The 16,076-nt window shown below is 38.9% G+C and overlaps 1 protein-coding gene across 1 annotated transcript in view; it reads left to right on the top strand.

The window, feature by feature from the left end:
• SKOR2 (SKI family transcriptional corepressor 2) overlaps positions 1 to 10,662 on the top strand; it is a 63,243-nt gene extending 52,581 nt beyond the window's left edge. The window contains exon 9 of the mRNA XM_036742040.1: positions 9,915 to 10,662. The gene's annotated coding sequence lies outside the window, so the exon portion shown is untranslated. The remainder of the gene's footprint in view (positions 1 to 9,914) is intronic.
• Positions 10,663 to 16,076: the final 5,414 nt, after the last annotated feature.

Raw genomic sequence — 16,076 nt, 5'->3', positions numbered from 1 at the left:
CCTCTCTTTGCTCTAGGACAGAGGTGTAAAATATGTGGCCATGACACTCCCGAGTGTGGCCTGAGTCAAATTAAAAGGTAATTTGGAAATATTCAACAAGATAAAAATACAGTAAAACATAGCTGCATTACATTTTAAAACTAAGGCAATATGTGTCCAATATGGATCTTTATGTATGGATTAGTGGCCCCCAATTCTATTTGAATTTAATGACTGATCTAGGCAACTCTGGGTTTTTTTTGGTTTTTTTTGGCAGGGCAATTGGAGTTAAGTGACTTGCCCAAGGTCACACACAGCTAGTACATGTGTCAAGTGTCTGAGGCTGGATTTGAACTCAGGTCCTCCTGACTCCAGGGCCAGTGCTCTACTCACTGCACCACCTAGCTACCCCTAGGCAATTCTCTTAACCTACAAGTTGCTGAGAGGGTGACATCCTACATTGTAAGAGTTTGCTCATCTGGGGATTCTCTATGTCAATGGAATCACAGATCCAGTCTTCACCGCTATATAAGTATATAAAGAAAAATATATGCAGAATAAATATAAAGCAAATATAAAATAGTTCGAAAAAGAGTACACTATGAGTTAGGAGATCAGAAAGGGCATTAGGTAGAAGCAGAGCTTGAGCTATGTCTTAAAAGAAACCAGTGAATCTAAAAAGTGGTCAAGGAGTGAGTGTATTCCAGGCCAAGGCATAGAAACAGAAAATGGAGTGCCATGTGTGAACAACAGAGAAGTCAGTGTGTCTGAACTATAGAGTGCAAGAAGGAGAATAATGTAAAATTAGGCTAAAACAGTAGGCTAAGGCCAAGTTGTGAAGGTCTTTAAAAGCCAGAGGAGTTTATATTTTATCCTAGTGGCGATAAGGAACTCCTAGCGTTTACTGAGTAATATGGTTAAATATGTTCTTAAGAAAAATCGTTTTGGAAGCTGTATTGAGGATGGATTGGAGTGGAAAGAAATTTGAGGCTGAGAAACCAATTAGAACGGTCCAGGAGAGAGGTGGTTGAACCAAGTTGTTGGCTATACGAGTAGAGAGAAGATTCCAATGTGGACAATGCTGTGAAGATAAAAATAACAAGATTTAGCAAACGATTGGCTTGTGAAGTGAGGAAGAGTGAGGAGTCGAGGATAAGTCAGAGGCTGCCAACCAGGGGGCATGGTGGTACCCTCAACACAAAAAGGGAAGTTTAGTAGAGGAGAGAGTTTAGGGGGGAAGATAGTTAATTCTGTTTTGGACATACTGAGTTTGAGATGTCTCTGGTACAAACTGAAATGTCCAGTAGGCAGCTGGTAATGCAGGACTAGAGTTTGGGAGAGACTAGGGCTGGGTGGATAGATCTATGAGTCTATGAGTCATTTACATAAAGATGATTATTATTATTAAACACAAGGGAACCAGCGAAGTCACCAAGAGAAAAGAGGGGGTGAGCTAAGGACAGAGTTTTAGGTTAAACTCAGAGTTATAAGGTGTGATACAGATGATAATCCAGGAAAGGGAGCTGAGGAGTATTCAGACAGGTACAAGGAGAACCAAAAGACATGAAAACCCAGGTGGGAAAGAGTATCCAGGAGGAAAGGATGGTTAACATTATCAAATATAGCAGAGGATTCAAAAAGGATGAGGATTGAGAAAAGATCATCCAATTTCACAGTTTAGAGATTGTTGGAAACTTTGGAGAGAGAAGTCTCAATCAAGTGATAAGGTTGGAGGCCAGATTTCAAAAAGGGAAGGCAATGGATGTGGAAGGTTTTTACTAGGAGTTTGGCTGAGAAAGGAGCGATATAAGATAATAGTTTGAGGGAATCATAGAATCTTGTGAAGTTTCTTTAAGAATGGGGAAGATGGGCTTGTTTGGAGAAAGTAGGAAAGGAAGTAGTAGATAAGAAGAGACTGAAGATTAGAGAAGTAAGGATTACTAAGGGGGCAGCAGAGAAGTGACGTGATCACACTCGTGTTTTAGAAATATTCATTTGGCAGCTTTGTGGCAGTTATATTGGAGATGTGAGAGACTGGAAACAGGAAAACCAGTTAGGAGCTTATTATAACAATCTAGAAGAGAGATTACCAGGGGAACTGGTCATATGAATGGAAAAAATGTGATAAGGGGAGTGGTAGAACTGATCAAACTTAACAACCAATTGGATATGGAAGATGGGGAAGAGAGAAGAATAAAACCTGGGTTTGGGAACTTGAGTGACTGGAAGAATGTTGGTACCTTCAACATACATAGAAAGTTTTGAGGAGAGGAGAAATTTATCAATCAACAAGCATTTATTAAGTATTTACTATGTAAATGTTTACTATGTACCAGGTACTATATAAGAATTTAAAAAATTAAAGCAAAAATGGTCCCTGCCCTCAAGGAGCTTACATTCTAATTGGGAAGAAAACACATACATACATGATGTCTAATGGACAACCGTCAATACAGGACTGGAGTTCAAGAGAGATTAAGCCTGATTAACTTTTGATCAAATGAGATAATGTATATAAGGTACTTTGCAAACCCTAATATGTTATATAAATGTTAGCTATTATTATTTCTATGTCTCAGTTTCCTCCTTCATGAACATGGAGAAAATGATCCTTGTATTACATAACTCACAGGGACTGAAACAACTGAACAACAACGCCTCAGGCACCGTGCCAAGCGCTGGGGCAATGCAAAAATGAGGAAAAATGACACCGTCCCTGTCCTCAAGAAGCTTCCCTTACATTTTGAACCTCCAAAACTTATCCTAGCTACGTGACCCTGGATGAGTCACCTAACCTCTCAGTGCCTTAGCTTTCTCATCTATAGAATCTATCTATAGAATTGGGATAATAATAGTACCTGTCGCACAGGGTTTTTGTGAGGATCAAATGAGTTAACATAAGTAAGGTTTTACAAACCTTTAAGTATTATATAAATATTATTGTTATTAGTGATAATTAAAGAAAATTTAATTTAAAGAAAATTAATAACAACAATTCAGTTGTATATCATGTTGCATTTTTCTCTACTCTTACCCACATATAATCCCTTGCGTATCATTTTCATCCTCATTCTAACTCTGGAAATTTTGAAGCACTAAGAAGGTTAGAAGTGACTTCCAAGCCAGATGGCAAAAGCAAGAGTAGGATCTAGAGCTCGGGACTTTGCCTGCTCAGTCCTAATAGACATAACCTCTTGTTACAAAATATACTCCTTGAAAGGGAAGACTGTTTCATTTTTTGTCTTTGTATATCCCCAGTAGGGGATATACACATAGTAGCACATAGTAGGCACTAGTACAGCACCTAGAACATAGTAAGGACTTAATAAATAATGTTTGCTGGTTTTGGTTGTCTTAAAGATTCCTAATTATTGCTGCTGCTTTTCCTCCAGATGCCTTTTCTTCTGTGATTCTACAGCAGAGATGCTCAGATCACAGAATCTCAGAGCCCATTTTATTCTTGGAAAGCTCTAATTGTTTGGCCTTTTTTTTATCTTAAAGCTAAGTTTGTCTCTTTGTAACTTAAATAATTTAATTTGAAAAGGATTTATTTATTAAGTTCCTGTATGTGCAATCCTTGCAATAAGCACTGGAGAAGCAAATGCAGAAATGACTGACCAGTGCTTGCCTTCTAGGATCTCATATTCTATTTGGGGATGCCACAAGTAAAAAGAAATTAACCTCCAACCTCTCAATGCCTCAGCTTCCCCATTTATAGAATGGGATAATAATAGCACCTGTCTCACAGGGCTGTAAAATGGAGGAGGTTGGACTGGAATAGGGGTTCTTAATTTGTGTGTGTGTAATGGACCCCTTGACACCCCAGGGAAGCAACTCAGGGACGGAGGAAAGCTTTCCACAGAATGTATCATTCATTCTATTTGTATTTCCCTGTAGCCATCCATTTATGGTTCATGAGGCTTGTTCTATTCTCTACATTCAAGTAGTATTCCTTAATCCAACTTCAAGAAATTTCTTCTTCATTACCATAGGCCAGGCTTTCACTGGATGATTAAGGCAATTACTGGATAATTACTGGATCAATCCAAGAAGAAAGAGGAAGCAATGTAATAAGGTAGAAAGAACATTGATTCTGAAGTCAGAGGACATGGACTCCAAAACTCAGTACTCAATACTTAGTACAGCCATGACCTTGGGCAAATTTATTTAACCTCCATGGGCCTCAGTTTCCTTACCTGTAAAATGAAGAGGTTAGACTATATGGCCTCTGAGTTCTCTCTCAGCTCTAGATCTATGACCCTATGAAATATTGACCCAAAATATCAGTAATGGAAAAAGCATTGGCCTGGGAGTCAGGAGGCCTGGGGTTAAGTCTCAGCTCTGTGACTTGTTGACTATGGGATCATACTTAGATTTGGAAGGGACCCTAGATGCCATCTAAGTCCAGTAGTTCTTAACTCTATATGGATAATTGGAATATCCATATGGATAATTGGTTTCCTATGGAATCCTATGTATTTTACTTTTTTCATTTAAAAACATCCTGAGAAGGAGTCCATAAGTCTCACTAGGAGTGTCAAGGGGTCCATTACACACACATACACACAAAAATGAACAACCCTTGTTCTTTCTAGTCCAACCATCTCTATCTTACAGAGAAGAAAACTTGAGGTTGAAGAGCTAGCCCAAGGTCACACATGTAGGGACAGTTAGGTGTTCTGCCTGCAAATCCAGGCTCTTTCCACTGTCACACTGACTGTTTCTTCATTTGTAAAATGGGGGGGGGTTGCCTAGATGGCCTCTAAGGTCCCTCTCTGTTATCCTAAGTCATTGATGCAAAATAATTAAGCCGAATTACAATAATCCTAGCCTAATGATTTTGATTTCTTTCTAATCAAGGAAAAACGACTATTAACAATAATAGCTAGCATTTATATGGTGTTCTAAGGTTTATAAAGTGCTTTACATGTTATTTCATTCAATCCCCACATGTGAGGTAGGTGCTCTTTTTATCCCCATTTTATAGATGAAGAAATGAAAGCTGAGATAAGTGACTTCCCTTAGGGTCACTCATCTAGTAAGTGTCTGAAGTCAGAATGGAGCTCAGGTCTTCCTTGAAATCCAAATTTCTAGCTACGACAACAGCTAGCTGCCAACAGAATGTGGTTTTGATGCCAGTTTAACCATATTTAGAGACTGTCTTCAAATTCTTCCTCAGTCCTGTATTCTGCCTTCCTTTCTTGAACAAGGATCAGTTTGTTTGTTTGTTTGTTTCAGCAAGATATTCCATACCTAGAAACCACCAACACTGAGCATATATGCCACCATTGCTGCTGGTGACATATTGTGGGTATATGCATACATATGTGTATACATATATGTGTGAGTTCATGTGTGTATGTGTGCGCATGTGTATGTGTGTGTGTATAAAAACTATTCATGCTGTTTAGTAACTGATACTCTCTTCGTGGTGATTTTGTTTCTTCAACACACCATCCTTGCAGACAACAGGGATTTCTCTAAGTAGACCCTTGTGCTTTCAGAAGATTAGTGGTTACTTAAATGCTAAGCTAAATCAGCCAAGCAGAGAATCACAACCATATTGTTAGAGGCAGTCTTGGATTCTCAATGTGCCAAGCTTGAGAGGAGTAGCCTCAAGAGGAATTACAAAACAAAAAATCATTATACCCCAGGAGAGGGAGAGATTTGGTCTTGTTCAGTGACCACAAGTCACCAAATTAGTGCTGATACATTAAAAGTCTAATGCAAGGATGACCTTTAAGCTGGCATGCTGCTTTGCCACCCACTAGATTCCACTATGGCTATTAAGAGGAAGAATCTTTTTCCAAACCACAGGCAATCTAGTGAACAAACTGCTGAGTTTTGCTACATAGTCTCTTTCTATAAACGCTTTTGGCCTTGCACAAGAAACTGAGAGTCAAAAAAATGGTATATCCAAACCAGGTCCTAAAAGCATGACCATATATAGAAGACCAGAATAATTCCTAGCTATGATGTAAACTGCAAAAAGTAAAGGTGTAAAGCCTAAAAATCTTTAACTTCCTTTTGATCAGCACAAAGCACATTGCCTGGTAAATAGTACGCATTTAATAAATGTTTATTATCTGATCTAGTCTTGAATTTATCTAAGCATCACATGAAGTGACAATAAATGAACGAATGAAAAGCACTTACTGAACAACTACTATATGCCAAGCATGGTGCTGAACCAGGGGATACAAATACGAAATACAAAAAAGGGGACTTGCCTTCAAGAAACCTGCAATCTAACAGGAGAAGACAACATAAGGAGAGTAATGATGGCCAGGGAGGGTCTGGAATTTGGTCTGGAAAATCACAGGCATCATGAGTATCACCATTCCACAGATAGAATCAACTCCAATTATATGTTGTCATTCAGTTGTTTCAGTTGTTTCAGTCATGTCTGATATTTCATGACCCTATTTGGAGTTTTCTTGGTAAAGATCTTGGACTGGTTTCCCATTTCTTTCTCTCCATCTCATTTTACATATGTGGAAACTGAGGCAAACAGGATTAAGTGACTTGCCCAGGGTCACACAGCTAGTGAATGTCTGAGGCTAGATTTGAACTCAGGAGAATGAGTCTTCCAGACTCAAGGCCTAGTGCTCTATTCACTGAGTCACTTAGCTTCCCTCTCAGTCCAGGATGGCTGGCTGCAAACGTGATCAGTTAATATGGAGCCTGGAACTGGCTAGACATAGTAGGTAATGTGAGTTTTTTGCTTACTGACTCACCAGTCAGGTCACCTAGGCCCCAAGGTAATAATTGCAGGATTGAGTGGATTAAATGCTTCAAGGCATGGCCTCTTACCCCAGTTGGGCTAAATATGTGGAAGCCATCAGTTGGGTAAAATAATGCTTCCTTTTATTTATCTTAAAATTGCCTCCTAAAACAAGCCTTGAGACTTGACATTGTATTACTTTTCCATTTATGATTTGTAGTGAATTTGTGTTTTGTGAGTGGAATGGATAGCTCAGGGGAAATGGTTTAAGGAAGACTTGGGTATCTCTTTTCAAGAACATGTCATGGTGATATGTGTGAATGCCACTTTGCCTATGAACCCAGTGTCTATTCTAGAGCTATTTAAAATAGTCATCCTCCCCCTCTGTTATATTTCTTACATCCTAGCTCTTCAAGCAATAATTGTACAAACTCTGCAGAATGCCCCAATATAAATCCTGTTACATTAATTATCTGTCAGTCAATCAACAGATATTTATTAGGTGGTGATTGTGTCATAGGCACTGGGCTAAGCACTGAGGGAACAAAGAAAGGCCAAAAAAAATACTATCCCTGCCTTCAAGGAGCATACATTCTATTGGTGAAGATGTGTAAATAATTGGGTAAGACAAGATATTTATGAAGCAGATATTATAATTAAACACTCTAACTGATTTTCTTCTAAGCACCTCAAAATTCTATACAAATATTGTTGAGGTAAATCCTATAGGACCCTTAAGATACGAGTTAGTTGTTTTACATGTAGAGAAATTGAGTCATGGAAAGGAATAATGACTTGCCCAAAATCGTTTAGAAAGTCCCTGACAAATCTGAAAAGACTATTCAGGGAACCTAGTGAGAGCCTGATTCCCCCTTCAGTGTTGAATCTCCTGCCACATTTCCTCTACTTTTGCATTAGATTAGTTTTATTGAAGATATATGGAGATCACGTTGTATACCTCAGAACAGGGTCAACCTGGTTTTGCTTTGTCGACATAACAAAGTAATCCTGTGATTGATTCACAGAATCACAGAATCCAGAATTGAAAAGAACCTCAGAGGACCACCTAGTCAAACCCATAGCTAAAAGAGACTCCCCTCTACAACATGCATCACAAGTGGTCACCCAGCTTTGGATCAAATACCTCCAGGAAGAGGAACTGACTACTTTTCAAGGCAGCCCATTCTACTTTGGGGGAGCTCTAAATTTTAAGAAGTTTTTCCTGAAATCAAATTTAAATGTACTTTTCTGCAATTTATACCCATTGCTCCTAAATCCCACCTCCCACCCCTACCACCTGTTGGTAATTAAACAACTTGGGGAAGTTGTTTAATCCACATGAGCCTCAGTTTCCTTACATGTAAAACAGAGGGATTAAATTAAATGGCTTCTGAAATCCCTTCCCACTCTAAATCCATGACCCTAAGTCTATTCCCCCTTCTAAATGACAGACTTTCAAATATTTCCAAAGACAACTATCACATTCCATCCCTCAGTCTAATGCAAGATGAACATCCCTATTCTCACATGGTATCATCTGAAGTCCCACCACCATTCTGGTTACTCTCAATTGGAGAACACATCATTGTCCTCCATACAGTATGGCACTCAGAAGTGAATCCAGCACTCCAAATGTGGTATGACCAAGACAGAGTAGAATGGAATCATAAACTCCCTAGACCTGGAGCCTGAACCACTCTAAAGGAAGCCCAAGGTTACATTAGCCTTTTTTGGCTCTCATGTTATGCTGTTAACTCATATTGAGTTTTGAGTCCACAGAAATCCCCAAGTGAAATTCATTAACCTGGTTTACCTTGCTGGAAAGTGTGATAAATTGACTCTTCTCACTCACGATCAGCTGAATCATCCTTTTTAAAAGCTCCTGTTTTTTTTTAACCTCACCTCTAGACTAATTATTATAAACACAGTAACAAAGTTTTAGAGCTCCTGAATCTCAAAGGCAGATGGGAATAGTCTAAATTAAAAGTTAGTTCTTGAATAAGGCACAAATATTCTAGGATTTTCGTTTGGGCTCCACATAGTTTAATTGAATAGTAATCTTATTTCTAAGGGTTTATCGTCAAACTTTCCTGAAATGGGAATCCAACTTTACATGCCTTATATTAGCTGTTATTTTAAAAAATTAATTCATTATTGAAATGATGGCTTTGATTTAGACTCAGAACCTAATCTAGCACATCTAGGGCTATAAGCAAGAAAAATAAGCAGAATTTGGCCAATTCAACCACAGAATCAGACATGAAGCCATGACATTTTGAGACCTTGATGACCATAGGCCATTTTTGTTCTGAGAAAATAACCCAAAAATGGGGCTTCCAGTGTTAGTTTTGGTCTGGGTTGCTGTTGGTAGATAATAAATGACACTCATGTAGCACTAGTAGTTATTTCATTTGATTCTCATAATAACCCTGGTGGTAGGTACAATATCCTTCACACACACACATATCCCCAGGCCCCTTGCAAGTTAGGCTTATTTTTCCTTCAACAGTTTTATAAACATCCTTGAGTCTTGTTTGGTTCTGGGAACTAAAGGCCAGGTTGTTGACATCAATACATGCTCATCTGCATATAAAACAGACAAGAGGAGCTCCAGTCACTCTCTTTGATCCTTGGTAAGTGGAACACAGTAGGCAGCTTGGGCAAGGAAGCTTTGTTCAGCTGAATCAATTTGAAGTGTCCTCAAAGCCTATCCTTGTTGACTCTCCTTCTTGTGCTAAGTAGATCTCCTTTTGTGAACTGTTGAAATAACCTGTGAATGTCTCATTTTGTTCCAATATCAAACCTCCCAGGGGATAAGCCCTGAGGATCCAAAAGGTTAAGTTACCAGCCTGTGGTCACATAGCTAATACCAGAAGTGGGACTTGAACCCAGGTCTTCCTTTTTCCAGGTCCAGCATTCTTTATACTACTCCACACTGGCTCTACACATTCATTCTAAATATGTACAACCTAAGAAAGCACATAAGGGTCTATGAATCATGTTCAATTCAATAAATATTTATTAAGATGCCTCCTGTGGGCAGAGCTCTGCACTTGGAATTGCTTTTTTACATTCTTATTTTTGTATTTTTGAAGCGAACAATGCCACAAATGTTTTCTCTTAAATGTATACTAATTAAAATTTCAAATTGAGAAAGTTCAGCTTTCATCAATGCTGGGGTTTTTAAAAAATTAATTCTTTTTTATTACAGGAACATAGGAGCACCTGCAACCATTCTCTTGTATGATACAACCTTCTTGTATGATACAACCTACCACTGAGCAACCTGACTTGTGTAAAGACTGAGAATTGAAAGGGCTTGGGAATAAAATACAAAATCAGGTTCACATGAACCCAAGGACAAGTGACCTCAAAGCATCATGGACAACCATGTAAAATAGAATGTAGCAGCCATTTATTAGGCGGGGGGAGGGAGGGGGAAACAAACAAGATCAGTAAATGCTTGTCACAGATCTTTTGGTGGAACCAAAGTTTGAGTCTTGGTGTTTCTAGAAGGAGGACTAAACTTCATAGAGTATGGAAAATGCTTTTAACCAATTGTGTGGATAATCCATGGAGGCAATCCCTGGTCCTTTCAATGCTGCGAACACGGAGAGCATCTACAAAACTGTCTTTTAATTTTCAATAAGTGATTCTTGAAAGGAAAGAAAACACAAGACTTGTCCTGGGGGTGAGAATCATATTTTGGACAGATGGGAAGGCATCAACAAAGTGTATTGCTTTCAATAGCAAAATGGATATTCTATCAATTGGCCCCTTCTCCTCTGGTACTTTGCCTGCTGTATGAATTAAGATTGTATTCCTCTGGAAATATTTTACAATTTAATATTGAGTGTAATTAAGAATATAATCACTGTTATCAAAAATGGTATTTAATGCTGTTGTAGTTTCTTTAACATTCATGTGGATAAAAAGTCTATAATAAAAAGCTATGAAGTAATAGTTGTGTTCATGTAGTTAAATGTACATTTGCTTGGGAGAAGAGCTAATACAGACAATTGGGAAGCTTTTAGAGTATTTTGGCATAAATATTTGAATAAATAATTTTTGAAAACTGAGTTCCTTCAAAAATGATTATTAAGAGCTAGGCTGATAGCCATGATTATTACCAGTTGGCCTTAGTCTTCCAGATCTCACTCAAGGATTCAAGGATCTAGTGTGGGAAAGGGAACTCTGCTAGATCCTCCGAGATTGTCAGTGAGGAGGAAGACATTGCCTTTTCCTCTGAGGCAGTGAATAAACCAATACCCAAGGAGCATCCTACTCCCCAAAGAGCTATCTTTCAGGTGAATTAGGGCATAACCAAGATCTTAACCACATGGGATTACTTCAGGTAATGCAGGGCTCCAGAAACTATCCTTTTAGCAGCTGTTTGCGGGGGAAAGACCACTGAATTTGGAGTAGGAGGACTTGCGTTCAAATCCTGCCTGTGCCATTTACTACCTGTGTAACTGAGCAAATTACTTAATCTCTTTGAGACCCAGTTTCTTTATCTGTAAATGAGACAGTTGGACTAGGTGGCCTCTAAGGTCCCTTCCAATTCTAATTAAATGAGGCTATGATCTTTCCCTTGTCAGGTAACAGAGAACTATAATTCCAGAGTCATCAATATCGTCTTCCTATCTTTTCTTTTTTATAAAAATGCATTTCATTTATGTATTTTGTCTTTATATAACTGTCTTTTCCCACCTCATCCCTGTATTGAACCCACCTTTGTGCCAAATGAACATAATTAAGCAAAAATGCCCAATACATAAACCTTGTCTGACAATGTATATAACATTCTATCCTAGCAATCACTCACCTCTCTGCCATGGGGGAGGAGTTGCGTTCCATTATCTCTTTGCCAGGATCTACACATCACTCCAAGTTCAACTTGTCTTGAGCGATCTCTTCATTGACACCACTGTAGTCATTGTGCATATAATTCTTTTGTTTCTGCTTATTTCGTTCTGTGTCAGTTCATGTAAGTTTTCCTATGTGCTTCAGAATTCTTCTTAGCTATAATTTATTACTGCATAATTATATCCCATTGCATGCATATGCACTGTAGTTTTTCTAGTCATTCCCTAGTGAATGGGAAGCCACCTTGTTTCCCTTTTATTCTGCTACCATAAGAGTGGTGCTATGAATACATATATATATATAATTTCTTTTTTGTTTGGGTGTTTTTTAATGTCTTTGGGGAATATCCCCAATAATAGGAATTCTAGATTTAAAAGTATGGATAATTTCATCATTTTTCTTGCACAGTTCCAAATTGAAACCCAGAATGACTGGACAATTCTATAGTTCTACCAATACTGCATAAATGTGCCTACCTCACCACAGCCCCTCCATCATTGACTGTTCTTGTCTTTTTTTCATCTTTTCCAATTTATATCGAGTGAAGTAAAACCTCAGAGTTGTTTTAATTTGTATTGTTCTTTACCATCAGTGATTTGAATCATATTTTCATATGGCATGGTCATTTATAGCTTGCAAATCTTTTGAAAACTATCCATATCCTTTAACCATTTCTCTCTCAGAGAATGTCTCTTGGTATTATTCTCCCTGTCTTTTCCCACTGTTCTTTATTCCTTCATTCAAACTTTCCTTAATTTTGTAGATGTGTTTCCACTCATAAACTTATTTTCATAAATTTGAGCCAATTGCAGATGTGAGGATTATGATCCCAGTGAGGAATACAGGCCATAAAAGCCATATGCTGGTGTTCTCTCCTTAGATGAACCTTGTCAGTTTCACCTCCTCTCACCATCAGATTGATGCTTTTCCCCACAAGCGCTTACAAACTGTCTGATGAAACCTGGTAGAATTCCTTTGAGGTAAGGATTCTTGTCGCCATTTTAGTCATCTGGAGACCAGAGTAGGGAATCTTGTTAACAAGGATCTTCTCTGAACTGGGAAGAGAAAGTGTCAGAAATGTATTTGAGTCAAGGTCTGTGGTGTTTATCTCCAGCAACCACCAGTTAAAATTCACAGGCAGCTCTTCATAGATGAAGGTGATGCTACTGATGCTTGGCTATTAGGTTGTATGCTTTCAGCTATAATTCCAATAATCCAGTAAGGTTTATGCTGAGCTGCCTATATTTACGTATGTGGCAAATGGATAAGCAATTACCTAGATGGATTGAGTCCCTCCTTGTCGCCTCCAGAAAGAATTCTCCAAATTGCTGGCATAGGTTAGGGTAAAACTAAGTTTCTCTTCCAAATAAAATTATATGCTTCATACAGCAATTTGGCCCTATGTTCTTTAAACACCAAACTCCAGGAGAATGTTCTTAGAGGATACAATTACCTGGGTAAGTAACTAAAAAAGAGACAAGACAAAATTGTGGCTAAAATGCTGAACTTGGAGCCAGGGAGATGTGGGTTCAAATTCTACCTATTCGTATGTAAGGACAAATCACTTAACTTCCCTAAGCCTCAGACAACTCCTAAGACTCTGGAATATAGAACAGTTGCAATCTATGTTAGTGGAGAGAGTTTCCACACTGAAAATCCATAGGTCCTTGACATATTGACCAATTCAATACCTTTATTACTTATTTAATTATTACGGCCCTTTCTGGGGGCAACTGAGAGGTAGGATGGTACGGTGGGAAGAGCACCGGACCTGGAGAGGACCTGAGATCACATCCTAACTTGGCTACTCACTGCCCATGTGACCATGGGCAAGTCACTTCCTTTCTCTGAGTTGCAAGTTCCTCATCTATAAAATGAGGAAAAAATCTCTACAATCCCTTCCAGTTCTAAATCTCTCATCTATGACAAGAAACTGTGGCTTTGTGACCAGCCACCAGGGGACAGCAAAATTCATTTTCCTAAGAACCAGCTGTTAACTCAGAGGACCAATTATCAGTCTTTTCAGAACAAGAACTGCAGGGTCTGAAAAAGTAATCTGAAATTCTGGGAATGAATAGAGGGTCTCTGAATGATAGTCTTATCAGCCAGCTGTCCAAAACAGGCAGAAGTGCCTCCCTAACTATTTTCTCTTAATTGCAATGTTCTGTGGTCAAACTCTACTTATGACTCTCTGAGATGTGACTGCTAAATGCTAGCAAATGACTGGGTAGTGAAGCCATGATTCCAACCAGATGATTTGATATTGGGCAGGTAAACCAACAGCGCTTTGAAAGTCCTGGTAATTGCATGTGGTTAAACATAGATTTTCTTGATCTGTCCCTGCTATTACGATGTTTGTGTTGACACCTCCCTCCCCACTTTGAAGATCAGGATAAGGCAGCTTTTCCTTTCATTATGACACTCAAATACTTCAGGAGATTTAAGTCTTCTTACATTTTGAAATTCTCTTATTAGCATGTTTCTTTGTAGCTTCCTCTATTTACTTTCATTCTTGAAAATGTTCGTTGTCTTGACTATTCGGTATGCAAGTCACTTAACCTCTGGCTGCCTTGGTTTCATCAACTGTAAAACAGAGCAGCTAGACAGAGTACTGGGCCTGAAGTCAGGAAGACTCATCTTCCTGAGTTCAAATCCAGCCTCAGATGCTTACTAGCTATGTGACCCTGGGCAAGTCACTTGCCCCTGTTTGCCTCAGTTTCCTCATCTGTAAAATGGCAAACCACTCCAATATCTTTGCCAAGAAAATCCCAAATGGGGTCACAGAGAGTTGCACATGACCGAACAACAACAACAAAACAGGGACAGCAATAGCACTCCCCAGCATTGGTTGTTGTGAGGATCAACTGAAATGATATTTGGAAAGCATTTAGCACAGTGCCTGACACAAAGTAGCCACCTAATAAATGTGCATTCGCTTCCCTTCTTCTGAAAAAGTAAATGACTTGCCTATGGTTTACACAGTTAATAAGTGCCTTTGGGCAGGATTTTAACTTGGCTCATCTTAGTTCTGAGCCCACTGCTCTATCCATTGTGGCACCTAGATAGTAACACAGAGGTAATAACGTAACCTTATATTTGCTTCTGTTCTCACTAACATGCCATTAAGTTGCTTGAGCTTCAATATGAAAACTAACAAGTCATGTATCTCAAAAGCTGTAGGATACAAAAAAACATAATAGCACATTTTCAAGCTTCAGAAGGACAAGCGAGCATGCTGTCTTGGCCCTGTAGATTCACAATAGAGAAAAAAAATGTTGCCCACTTATGTCTGAACGCTTCACTGTGGGAGAATCCTAAGGCCATGGGAATGTTAATTGATAAAGACTCAAGGAAGCACAGATGAAATCTGTTGTCATTCCAAATCTAATCATAAGGTTAGGATGAGCCTTTGCAACCAAACCAAAAGCTTAGCCTAACCAAGTACTGGAAAGCAGCACAGTACAAAGAAAAGAACCCTGGATTTTGGAGTCCAGGTCCAGGGCTCAAATCTCTAATCAAGGACTATCAATCAGTAAATATTTATTAAGTATCCACCATATGCCAGGCACTGTGCTAAGTGCTGGGGCTACAAAAAGAGGCAAAGACAATCCCTTACAATTGAATGCGGATACAAACAAATATATACAAAGCAAGCTATATACAGGATAAATAAGAAATAATTAATAGGGACACAGAAGTTAAGAAGGGTTGGAGGTTTCCTGTAGAAGGTGGTATTTTATCTGGGACTCAGGAAGTCAGGCAGGTCAGTAGTAGGACCAGAAGAAGGAGAGCGTTCCAGGCATGAACGTAATATTAGATAAGTCATATCTCTTCTCTGCACCTCAATTTCCTCTCTGATTTGACTACATAATCTCTAAGGCCCCTTTGAGCTCAAATCTATCATCCAACCTATGATCCTGTTATGAGCCACAATATGAGACTGTGATGACTAATAGTGATTTTCCAATCCCTCCAGTTTGGACAGGTCCGTCTGAATACTTGTTCATTCATTTGCCATGGACAAGGAGAGAGGGACATCTCATGCCAATACGTAGGTAAAGTACTCAGGGTGCTGACCAGCACTGTAGAAGATAGAGTTGCCATATAGGGAATGGAGGGTACATCAGAATATGGGAGTGCTAGGGAGTTTGCCTTGGAATTAGGAAAATCTGGGTTCAAGTCCCACCTATGACATGTGTGACTTTGGCTAAGTCATTTAAGCTATTGGTGCTTTGGGTAAGTCTTTAAGACTATACGTTTCGGAGAAGGTGTAAGTCTGCTTTGTTAGAAAGTTTCCTCGTTGAGTTCCTTCTACCCATAACATCACAGGTCAGGTCTAAATAAAGGGAGAGATCCTAGATTCAGAGCTAAATGAGACCTCAGTGAGACCTTATCATTTTGCCAATGTGGAAACTGAGACCCAGAGAGAGAGGTGAAGTGATTTGCCCAACATCACAGAGCTGAACAGGAATCAAGATGTGAACTTTATTTAAAATCGCATGCTACA

Source organism: Trichosurus vulpecula, chromosome 1, assembly GCF_011100635.1.
Source record: "Trichosurus vulpecula isolate mTriVul1 chromosome 1, mTriVul1.pri, whole genome shotgun sequence".
NCBI classification, from domain to species: Eukaryota; Metazoa; Chordata; class Mammalia; order Diprotodontia; family Phalangeridae; genus Trichosurus; species Trichosurus vulpecula.
Note: the sequence above shows the minus strand (reverse complement) of the source record. Positions and strands in the feature narration are given on the sequence as shown.